We start from the raw sequence: 12491 nt of genomic DNA on the forward strand, positions 1-12491 counted from the left end.
TGCTTGTGCCAAAGCTGCCACAGCAGCAGAGGGAAGTGAGATGGCACAGGAGAGATGGAGGCCCTGGCACCTGGGACAGGGCTGCCCCTCACTTCATCGATGCCAACCTGGATGTAATGCTGGAGGCTGTGAGGGAGAGGAGGGAGGTGATCTTCCTGGAGGGTGGCAGGAGAAGGGCAGGGTGTCACACAGGGCACTAAGTGGGTCACTGGGGGGTGTTCTTACTGTCTCTCTCTCTCTACTGTTTTCCTCTCTTTACACTGTGTAAATGATGACAGTTTAAGTCAGACGCTGGGGACTCTGGTTATTGCTGCAGAGACAGGAAAAGTGGGATGAGGTGGTGAAAGAGATAGTGGGATCCTCCACAGTGAGGGGAAAGCCTCTGGACAGATGTTCTCCCATCATTGATGGCCAGTGATGAGATATTCCAGGCTGCCTCTTCTATACCTGTATTAGCACGGGGATCTCAGAATCCCTTCCATGTCCTGCCCCTCACCCTGGGTTTGGGGGTGGGGGGGGGGGGTGGTGGGGGGGGGACGGATTCAGCTGAAACGTTCCTGAATCAGGAGATTCCTGACATTCATGACATCCTCACGACCCCTTCACACCCCCAGCTGTACCCGGCCGCCTCACTGTGCAGCCAGGTCACCTCTCTGTTCAGTGTCATCTCCCTCCACCTCCACTTCCTCCTCCTCTCTCACCTCCTGTTCCTCCCCCCGATGAACTGTCTCCTTCCAGGGCCTCACTATCATCAGGGTCCACTCCTCTCTGGAGGGCCATGTTATGGAGAGAGCAGCAGACCACCACAGTGACCGAGACCCCTGCAGGAGGGTATTGGAGGATCCACCCGACCCATTCACACACCAGAGTCACATCTTCAGAAACCCGATACCCTGATCAATGTTTCTCTGAGTGAGTCGGTGACATTGGGTGTATCACCTCTGTCCCTCTGTCTGGGACTCCAGGGATTTCCCTTGTCCCCTCAGATCCGTCCACACACTGTGGGGGTTGGAGTGAAGATGTGAGGCAGACTGGACTGGGGGAGGATGAAACACCATTCCAGCTGCCAGGAGAGAGAGCATGCACACATGGAGGGAGCTCTTGTTGTGGTCACAGACCAGGTGGATATTGAGGGGGTGGGTGTCGTTCCTGTTGATGGATCTCACTGGCAGGTCACTGGGCGTCTTGATGGGCACCTGGGTACAATGGATGGTGCCCTGAACAAGGGAGAATCCAGCAATGGAGGTGAACCCAATGCCTTCTGTGCTTGTGATGTTGGGTCTGTTGGAGGAGAGTGAGGGGAGGGAGTCAAAGTAACAGGAGGAGAGTGAGGAGAGGGAGTCAAATGAGCAGGAGGAGAGTGAGGGGAGGGGGTCAAAGTAATAGGAGGAGAGTGAGGGGAGGGGGTCAAAGTAATAGGAGGAGAGTGAGGGGAGGGAGTCAAATGAGCAGGAGGAGAGTGAGGGGAGGGAGTCAAATGAGCAGGAGGAGAGTGAGGGGAGGAAGTCAGATTAACAGGAGGAGAGTGAGGGGAGGGAGTCAAATGAGCAGGAGGAGAGTGAGGGGTGGGAGTCAGATTAACAGGAGGAGAGTGAGGGGAGGGGGGGTCAAACTAACACCTCAAGATTTTAGGTATTGACCTGTGTGCCTTGGGGTCATCCTTTGTTTTATAATGTCCCCCTGAAGCGTCTAGGGGACGTTTGGTGAGGTGAAAGGTGCTATATAAATATAAGTTGTTCTTGTTGTTTGCTCACAATCTGAGTCTCACTCTGAGTTTGATCCTCCTGGTAACAGGTGACTGTTTATCACTTTAATTAGTTATTTTTCAGAGATTAACCAATCATTTACCCTCTGCTCCTGCAATAAGGAAATTATCAAAGTTCGAGTTAAACAGTAAAATAGAGTTTGCTTAAACTTGTTATTTTTGTTGTTTTTCCCCAGTTTATGAACAGGATTAGTTTCCCCCTCAGAGTGTTTCATTACCAGACCCTGATTGGAACAGGGACAGTGGATTCCCAGAATGTTGCTGATCCTTTTCTCCATCTCCCTGGGTTTTTCCTGGGTCTCTCCTGGTAAGTACAGAATTCAGCCCTCCATTCTCACTCTCACTCTCTCTCTCTCTCGGGTTAATTGGAATCTTTTGGTGAGAGTTTGAAATGGGTGATGTTTGATCAGCCGCCTGTTATACAGCCAGCCTGATATTTTACACCATTGAAATCAGCACAGTCTGTAAGACTCTGATGGGATTTGTGTCCAACTCTCCTGACAGCAGGATGTAGAAACACCGAGAGCAGAGAAGCTTGGAGCAACTGGAAAATAGTTCAAATGGACACTTTTAATTTTCACATCGATTGGGAGAAGCAAAACAGTTTTGTCACTCCTGGTCTAAAGTCTTTAAAACACTGCGGAGAGGAGAAGGATAATCCATGTTTAACCCACCCCAGGATCAGCTGTGATGCCCTCATGGTTGAACAGGCCAGGTTGTCTCAGACCAACAACATCCAACTGGCCATGACTGGACATGAGAACACAAGAATTAGCTTCAGGCATAGGCCATTTGGCCCCTCGAGCCTGCTCCATCATTTGATAAGTTCATGACTGATCTTATTGTGGTCTCAACTGTACTTTGACCTGGACCCTTTGACTCCCTTGTCAGTCAAGAATCTATCTAACTCAGCCTTAATCTGATCAGCTCATCAGTCCTGGTCTAAAGTCTTCTAAACGCTACAGGGTGCAGAAGAATAACCCATGTTTAACCTACCCTAGCCTCAGTTCTGGTGCCTTCCTAGTTGACTAGACCAGGTTATCTCAGACCACCAACATCCTCCTGACCCTGTATAAAGGGGTGATTAAAAAGCTCTGTGAGGGACAGTGGAGATCCTGCTCTGAATTGTCCATCACCCTGTTTGACACTCCGACTGTTCATACAGTGACTGTTCCCCCACTATGGTATCACACTTCATCCTCCCAAATATTCCTGTTTCTCTTCATTTCGATCCAGAATTCACTCACACCACAAGTTTTCTGGTGATGACTGTCATGTTTTGATAATGATATAAAGGCTTCAATCACTCATAAGGGATTGGGTAAATGCATTGGGGTTCATTTCTGAAGAGGTCGACACAGGAGAGCAGATTGACATGGATAGAAAGCTTGAAGACATCAGAGCTCTGCTATCTTCTCCTTGCAGCCAAACGTGAAGCTCAAGCTGTGACACACTTTCCTTCAAGTGAGTTAGAGCAACTATCCCTTAAAAGCATATCACAACATCCCCATTTCTTTTTAAAGAGACTTTTCCCCCTTCTAAAGAAGTTGAACTATTTACAATACATGTTCATGTCTCGTTAACATTACATAGGTGTGTGGAGCAGATGCATCTATCAGTGTCTAAGGTGTATAGGTAATCTGCTCATACCTCCAGATCTTGTCATGGTCACCTTGTCTGGAGGTGTCTTTAATTGATCAGAGTGATCTGTGGGATTGTCATTATTGGATGTTGCTCCTGTGTGGATTTGGGATCTTTTTGTGGATGCAGTCAGACTGTACAGTGATTGAGGAGCTGGAATGGATCTGATTTGTCCTCAATTACCCCTCAGCATTACGCCTTTGTGTGTTATGACATCATAGGACCTTGGTCCTGAGCAAATCCTTGTCACCTCATCTGGTTGCCAGGTACATTCTGTGGGATCCTGGATGTGAATTTGCCCCAACTCTGAACTTAGCAATTCCCTGCCTGCATTTTTATCATGTACATTGATCATCTTCTCTTTCAGTTTAAAACGTTGCCTCTAGTTTCTGAGAAAGTAGAATGGGAAAGAGTAGGTAAACTCGCACAGACTGGTGTGACAAACATGAGCTCTGCCAGGGATTGAATAGTTGCACTTAAAAGTCACTCTTGGATGTACCGTTGCAATGTGTAGATCTTGCTTGGTCTGTTCACATTGAGTATTAGTGATTTCAGCACACTAATCATTCATTCAAGTAGGCTGTTAGATCTAGGGTAATGAGGTGAAGATGTACTGTGACCAATATTCCATTTCGTACACATATCCTGAAATGGCTTAGCAAAAAATTGCAGACTGATATCCAGAACGATCTCTCTAGGCACACCAAATAAACTGAAAATAGCATTTAGCGTGTGTGCTACAGTTGTGCTTGATGTGTTGTGCAATTGTTGAATAATGGGCTACTTGGTAAAGCAGTTGACAATGACGATGAAGTCAGTGAAAGAGGCTGGATGTGATTTTGGACGGTAGGAGCTTCATGTGGAATCAACGGTTCTCTGTGCTGACCTGGCATATGCTCTTGACATGCCTTGTACTGCTTGACGATAGCTTCAATGTCATTGTTCAGACTCGGCCAATAGACGGTCTCTCTTCTTATCCGATCTATGCCCATGTGTGTGTGTGAGTGATGGCATCTGTGTTTTCCATGAGATTGACAGTGTGAAAACAGTGTTACTGCTCTTCATCTCATCATGCACATTGTCATTCTCTGGTTGTTAATCAGCTCATGTATATGTTTCTAACAGGATACCGGATAGTCATTCTTATTGCTTGAAGATACCTGTTGTGTCCAGTCTGTTTGGATGTGTGCACGGCTCCTCACAGCTGCATCAGCCTTTGCTCTAGTGCACCACTGCTGCCAATGGCCCTTCCTGCTGAATGCCTTGCAGAATTGCTGGAAAGTGGGCATTTCCTTGGTGTCTGGAGAAGGCCACAGCTTCCACATGTCTTACTGGGTTCAGATGGTCTAGTGAGTGCATCAACAACTGGAGATGTACTTAGGACCTGTCAGCTTTTTTAACCTGCGAGGATCAGTTAATATTCACATCCATCCTTGAGTAGATCTCCAATGCTAAATGTTTTGGGTTTGTCTAGCAGATCTTTCTGGAAGGTTTTCATGGGAGTGGATGTAATCACAAAATCAACAATTCTGTCTGCCAGCTCTGTGTTTGAAAAATTACAGTACGTACTCTTTTCTCTATATCTACTGACCAGGTGGTCCATGGATTCTGTAGATTGTTGTCGAAATGACATGAACTCTCGTCGATGTTTAAACGGAAGTTTAACCTGATTCTGAACCGGTCTTCCAATGTTGTCCATATCTCTTGGGGACCATTTAGCTCTTCTGCTGTCAATCCTGATGTGTTCAGCCTGTGTAGACCTTCATTCCCAATTGCTAGGTGATTTTTTTATGGCTGGCTTATCTGCTTCAGACACACATGAATCAAGAAACCATAGCTCTGTACACTGTTTAAGCATGTTTAATTCAGGCAGTGGGTCAGCTGCATCCCAATTCAATCTGGGGAATTTTGTGGATATTTTGACAATAACCCTTTGACCTTCCTTCCCCTATTGTACCCAGGATGAGTGTCACTCTAGCCACATTGACACACTTAGAATCACAACCTTCTCTGGCCGGTCTTTATGACATGTTTGGATTTTTTTGGTTTGACTTCCCCCACTCGCTATCAGCCCAGCCCACCCCCTGGACACTCCCCTTTCCTGACGGAGTGAACCCAGCGCTAGTCCTCTCGACGCACTGACCCACTCACTGAACTGTCAGGCTTTGCACTGCAATCTCACCCCATGATTTGAGCACTATCCTGGCACTGTGCCTTCAAAGCTTATCTGTGCAGTCACCACACTTTCAACACTCTCCAACGCCTCGACTTTGTTGCTTTCTGACCCAAACACCAAGGGTCATCTCACGCCATGTGGTACAATCTAAGCTGTTCACCATGTCGTACCTTAATCTTGCTGCCAGGCTATTTGACCACCACTGAACACCATGTTGTGTTTTGGTAATGATGGAAAGGCACCAATCACTCATAAGGGATTGGGTAAACAGGTTTTGGATTTATTTCTTAAGACTAAGCACATGAGAACAGAGAGACATGGATAGAAAATTTGAAGGTATCAGAGCTGTGCTACGTTCTGCTCATAGCCAAAAGTAAAACTAAAACTGGATCACATGACACACTTCCTTTCTAGTGATGCAAGGTTTACTATCCCCTAAAAACGTATTACAACAAAGACGTTAAACAACAGAGATAAAAACAAAAAACTGCGAATGCTGGAAATCCAAAACAAAAACAGAATTACCTGGAAAAGGGTCATGAGGACTCAAAACGTCAACTCTTTTCTTCTCCACCGATGCTGCCAGACCTGCTGAGTTTTTCCAGGTAATTCTGTTTTTATGTTAAACAACAGACCAGCCCAGAGTGACTCTGATTCCGGGTTTGCTCCCTGTTCTGAGAGGCTGCAGCTTCCAATTCTGACCCAGTTTAATCAGATTCTGTTTATAATATCAGACAGGATTCTGACATTGTGATAAAGTGGTGGATTATTGGAGATTGTCCCTGTGTGGATGGGCCTCACTTTGATCAGGTGGCAGTGTGTGGAAATGTTTATTAACCTGTCCCTTTAATTGTTTAATTGTTTTACAGACACTAACACATTTACAATGATTTTCACACCATCAGTGATGTTCCCGAGCTTTCTGGTATCATTATGATCAGAGAGGTTCAGGGAGATTATTCTGATGCTCATGTTGGTGTTTATTAAAATGTCCCTTTAATTCTTTGCTTCACAGACATTAACTCATTCACACATGGTAAAAAACACTTTAACTTCCGGCAGTGAAGATTTTCCTGAGATTACACATGTTGGGATGGTCATTGGAGTCCAAATCGGTCATTATGACAGTGATGTCCGTCGGTGCATCCCCAGGCAGCAGTTCATGGCTGAATCTTTCAATGTGAAACACTGGGACTATGTCACAGATCTGGTGACCGCACATTCAAACCTGGCAAGGGAGAATCTGAATACAATACTGAAGATGACAAACCAGACATCCAGTAAGATCGCAATGTAGAAATTCATTGTTGATTGTCCCCCATTATACCCAGTGCCACTCCACTCAGTCCATCTCCCAGCCCTGACCCCTGGGTCACTTCATTCAGTCCATCTGCCAGCACTGACCCCTGGGTCACTCCACTCAGTCCATCTCCCAGCACTAAACCCTGGGTCACTCCACTCAATCCATCTCACAGTACTGACCCCTGGGTCACTGCACTCAATCCATCTCACAGCACAGACCACTGGGTAACTCCACTCAGTCCATTGCCCACCACGGGCTAGGAATTTACTCCTGTTATTAACGTACTGGGAATTAACTCCTGTGGTTCACGTGTTGGGAATTAACTCCTGTCGTTAACGTGCTGGGAATTAACACCTGTTGTTAAAATGCTGGGAATTAACTCCTGTCATTAACGTGTTGGGAATTAACTCCTGCCATTAATGTGTTGGGAATTAACTCCTGTCGTTAACGAACTGGGAATTAACTCCTGTCGTTAATGTGCTGGGAATTAACTCCCGTCGTTAATGTGTTGGGGACTAACTACTGTTGTTAATGTGCTGGGAATTAACTCCTGTCATTAAAGTGCTGGGAATTAACACCTGTCGTTAATGTGCAGGGAATTAGCTCCTGTCATTAACACGCTGGGAATTAACTCCTGTCGTTAATATGTTCGGAATCAACTCCTGTCATTAACGTGCTGGGAAATAACTACTGTCGTTAACGTGTTGGGAATTATCTCCTGTCATTAACGTGTTGGGAATTAACTCCTGTCATTAACGTTAGGGGAATTAACTCCTGTTGTTTACATGCTGGGAATTAACTCCTGTCGTTAATGTGTTGGGAACTAACTCCTGTCATTAACGAGCTGGAAATTAACTCCTGTCGTTAACATGCTGGGAATTAACTCCTGTCATTCACGAGCTTGGAACTAACTCCTGTCGTTAACGCGCTGGGAATTAACTCCTGTTGTTAACGAGCTGGGAATTAACTCCTGTCGTTAACGTGCTGGGAATTAACTCCTGTCGTTAACGTTAGGGGAATTAACTCCTGTTGTTTACGTGCTGGGAATTAACTCCTGTCGTTAATGTGTTGGGAACTAACGCCTGTCGTTAACGTGCTGGGAATTAACTCCTGTCGTTAATGTGTTGGGAACTAACTCCTGTCATTAACGAGCTGGAAATTAACTCCGGTCGTTAACATGCTGGGAATTAACTCCTGTCATTCACGAGCTTGGAATTAACTCCTGTCGTTAATGCGCTGGCAATTAACTCCTGTTGTTAACATGCTGGGAATTAACTCCTGTTGTTAATGCGCTGGGAATTAACTCCTGTCGTTAACGTGCTGGGAATTAACTTCTGCCATTAATGTGTTGGGAGGTAAATCCTGTCATTAACGAGCTGGGAATTAACTCCTGTCGTTAACGTGCTGGGAATTAACTCCTGTCGTTAAGGTGCTGGGAATTAACTCCTGTCATTAATGTGCTGGGAATTAACTACTGTCATTAACGTGCAGGGAATTAACTCCTGTCGTTAACGCGCTGGGAATTAACTCCTGTCGTTAATGTGTTCGGAATCAACCCCTGTCATTAACGTGCTGGGAAATAACACCTGTTGTTAACGTTTTGGGAATTATCTCCTGTCATTAACGTGTTGGGAATTAACTCCTGTCGTTAACGTTAGGGGAATTAACTCCTGTTGTTAATGTGTTGGGAACTAACTCCTGTCGTTAACGTGCTGGTAATTAACTCCTGTCGTTAATGTGTTGGGAGTTAACTCCTGTCATTAACGAGCTGGGAATTAACTCCAGTCGTTAACGCGCTGGGAATTAACTCCTGACATTCACGAGCTGGGAATTAACTCCAGTCGTTAACGCGCTGGGAATTAACTCCTGTCATTCACGAGCTGGGAATTAACTCCAATCGTTAACGCGCTGGGAATTAACTCCTGTCGTTAACGTGCTGGGAATTAACTCCTGCCGTTAATGTGTTGGGAGGTAAATCCTGTCATTAACGAGCTGGGAATTAACTCCTGTTGTTAACGAGCTGGGAATTAACTCCTGTCGTTAAGGTGCTGGGAATTAACTCCTGTCGTTAATGTGCTGGGAATTAACTACTGTCATTAACGTGCAGGGAATTAACTCCTGTCGTTAACGCGCTGGGAATTAACTCCTGTCGTTAATGTATTCGGAATCAACCCCTGTCATTAACGTGCTGGGAAATAACTCCTGTTGTTAACGTGTTGGGAATTATCTCCTGTCGTTAACGTGTTGGGAATTAACTCCTGTCGTTAACGTTAGGGGGATTAACTCCTGTCATTAACGAGCTGGGAATTAACTCCTGTTGTTAATGTGTTGGGAACTAACTCCTGTCGTTAACGTGCTGGGAATTAACTCCTGTCGTTAATGTGTTGGGAGTTAACTCCTGTCATTAACGAGCTGGGAATTAACTCCAGTCGTTAACGCGCTGGGAATTAACTCCTGAAATTCACGAGCTGGGAATTAACTCCAGTCGTTAAAGCGCTAGGAATTAACTCCTGTCATTCACGAGCTGGGAATTAACTCCAATCGTTAACGCGCTGGGAATTACCTCCTGTCGTTAATGTGCTGGCAATTAACTACTGTCGTTAACGTGCAGGGAATTAACTCCTGTCATAAACGCGGTGGGAATTAACTGCTGTTGTTACTGTGTTCGGAATTTACTCCTGTCATTAACGTGCTGGGAAATAACTCCTGTCGTTAATGTGCTGGGAATTTACTCCTGTCGTTAACGCGCTGGGAATTAACTCCTGTCATTAATGTGCTGGGAATTAACTACTGTCGTTAACATGCAGGGAATTAACTCCTGTTGTTAACGTGAAGTGAATTAACTCCTGTTGTTAACATGCGGGGAATTAATTCCTGTCGTTAATGTGCTGGGGATTAACTCCAGTCGTTAACGCGCTGGGAATTAACTCCTGTCGTTAACGTGCAGTGAATTAACTCGTGTCGTTAACGTGCGGGTAATTAACTCCTGTCATTAATGTGATGGGAATTAACTCCTGTCGTTAACGTGTGGGGAATTAATTCCTGACGTTAACGCGCGGGGAATTAACTCCTGTCGTTAATGTGCTGGGAATTAACTCCTGTCGTTAACGTGAAGTGAATTAACTCCTGTCGTTAACCTGCGGGGAATTAATTCCTGTCGTTAATGTGCTGGGAATTAACTCCTGTCGTTAACTTGCGGGGAATTAACTCCTGTGGTTAACGCGCTGGGAATTAACTCCTGTTGTTAACGTGCAGTGAATTAACTCCTGTCGTTAACGTGCTGGGAATTAACTCCTGTCGTTAATGTGCTGGGAATTAACTCCTGTCGTTAACGTGAAGTGAATTAACTCCTGTCGTTAACATGCGGGGAATTAATTCCTGTCGTTAATGTGCTGGGAATTAACTCCTGTCGTTAACTTGCGGGGAATTAACTCCTGTGGTTAACGCGCTGGGAATTAACTCCTGTCATTAACGTGCAGTGAATTAACTCTGGTCGTTAACGTGCTGGGAATTAACTCCTGTCATTAACGCGCTGGGAATTAACTCCTGTCGTTAACGTGCGTGTAATTAACTCCTGTCGTTAACGTGCTGGGAATTAACTCCTGTCGTTAACGTGTTGGGAATTATCTCCTGTCATTAATGTTAGGGGAATTAACTCCTGTTGTTTACGTGCTGGGAATTAACTCCTGTCGTTAACGTGCTGGGAATTAACTCCTGTCGTTAATTTGTTGGGAATTAACTCCTGTCATTAACACGCTGGGAATTAACTCCTGACGTTAACGTGCTGGGAATTAACTCCTGTCGTTAATGTGTTGGGAGTTAACTCCTGTCATTAATGAGCTGGGAATTTACTCCTGTCGTTAACATGCTGGGAATTAACTCCTGTCGTTAACATGCGGGGAATGAACTCCTGTCGTTAACAAGCTGGGAATTAACTCCTGTCGTTAAGGTGCTGTGAATTAACTCCTGTCGTTAATGTGCTGGGAATTAACTCCTGTCGTTAGCGCGCTGGGAATTAACTCCTGTCGTTAACGCGCTGGGAATTAACTCCTGTCGTTAATGCGCTGGGAATTAAATCCAGTCATTAACGTGCTGGGAATTAACTCCTGTCATTAACACGCTGGGAATTAAAACCTGACGTTAACGTGCTGGGAATTAACTCCTGTCGTTAATGTGTTGGAGTTAACTCCTGTCGTTAACAAGCTGGGAATTAACTCCTGTCATTAACCTGCTGGGAATTAACTCCTGTCGTTAAGCTGCTGGGAATTAACTCCTGTCGTTAACGTGCGGGGAATTAATTCCTGAAGTTAACGCCCGGGGAATTAACTCCTGTCGTTAACGTGCTGGGAATTAACTTCTGTCGTTAATGTGCTGGGAATTAACTCCTGTCATTAACGTGAAGTGAATTAACTCCTGTCGTTAACATGCGGGGAATTAATTCCTGTCGTAAATGTGCTGGGAATTAACTCCTGTCGTTAACGTGCTGGGAATTAACTCCTGTCGTTAACGTGCAGTGAATTAACTGCTGTCGTTAACGTGCTGGGAATTAACTCCTGTCGTTAATGTGCTGGGAATTAACTCCTGTCGTTAACGTGAAGTGAATTAACTCCTGTCGTTAACATGCGGGGAATTAATTCCTGTCGTTAATGTGCTGGGAATTAACTCTTGTCGTTAACTTGCGGGGAATTAACTCCTGTCGTTAACGTGCTGGGAATTAACTCCTGTCATTAACGCGCTGGGAATTAACTCCTGGCGTTAACATGCAGTGAATTAATTCCTGTCGTTAATGTGCGGGGAATTTACTCCTGTCCTTAAGATGCTGGGAATTAACTCCTGTCGTTAACGTGCTGGGAATTATTTCCTGTCGTTAACGTGCTGGTAATTAACTCCTGTCGTTAACGAGCTGGGAATTGTCTCCTGTCATTAACATGCTGGGAATTAACTCCTGTCGTTGGCATGCCTGCAATTACTCCCTTTCATGAACCTATTTGAAATGATCTACTTTCGTTAGCTTGCTGCTAATTAACTCCTCTTGAAGTGCTTGGAAGTTAAATCTGCATTGAGGAACGATCTCGAGGGGCAATGTGATGTTCTCGTTCTGCTCCTCCTTGTGGACACATCAATCTGTTTTCCCCTGAAAGAGTTTTTGTCGGTCCAGACCCTCACTGAGTGCAGTTGTCAGGTTGACAAGTTTATCTCTGCCCAGGTTGGATTTGATATTGTTTCCAAGTTGCCAAGCACACAGACTTTGTGATTGATGAGAAATATCTCAATTCTACTTACAGGTGCCTGAACTGGTGGGAGAACGGAGCGCTGTGCAGGTTCTAACGTGTGCTTTTCACGCCAGAGCTCTGTAGATCAGCGTAGCTTGGTGCAAGCAAATGATCAAACCACCAGCAGGGCAGACATTAAGTTGTACAATTTAATTCAGCTCTTATAAATCAAGGTACGTTATAGCAAAGTATCATGTCTGTAACCAAGATGGAGCCTTCCAGTTTGCAGAGATTAGAAAACCATATAGTGAAGTAAATGTCTTGGAATCTTACTGTGCCTGGAATCTGCCAGCTATCAGATTGTTATGGGCCTCTCTGCCGCGTCATACCCTC

This window comes from Carcharodon carcharias, chromosome 19 (assembly GCF_017639515.1).
Source record: "Carcharodon carcharias isolate sCarCar2 chromosome 19, sCarCar2.pri, whole genome shotgun sequence".
Classification (NCBI taxonomy): Eukaryota; Metazoa; Chordata; class Chondrichthyes; order Lamniformes; family Lamnidae; genus Carcharodon; species Carcharodon carcharias.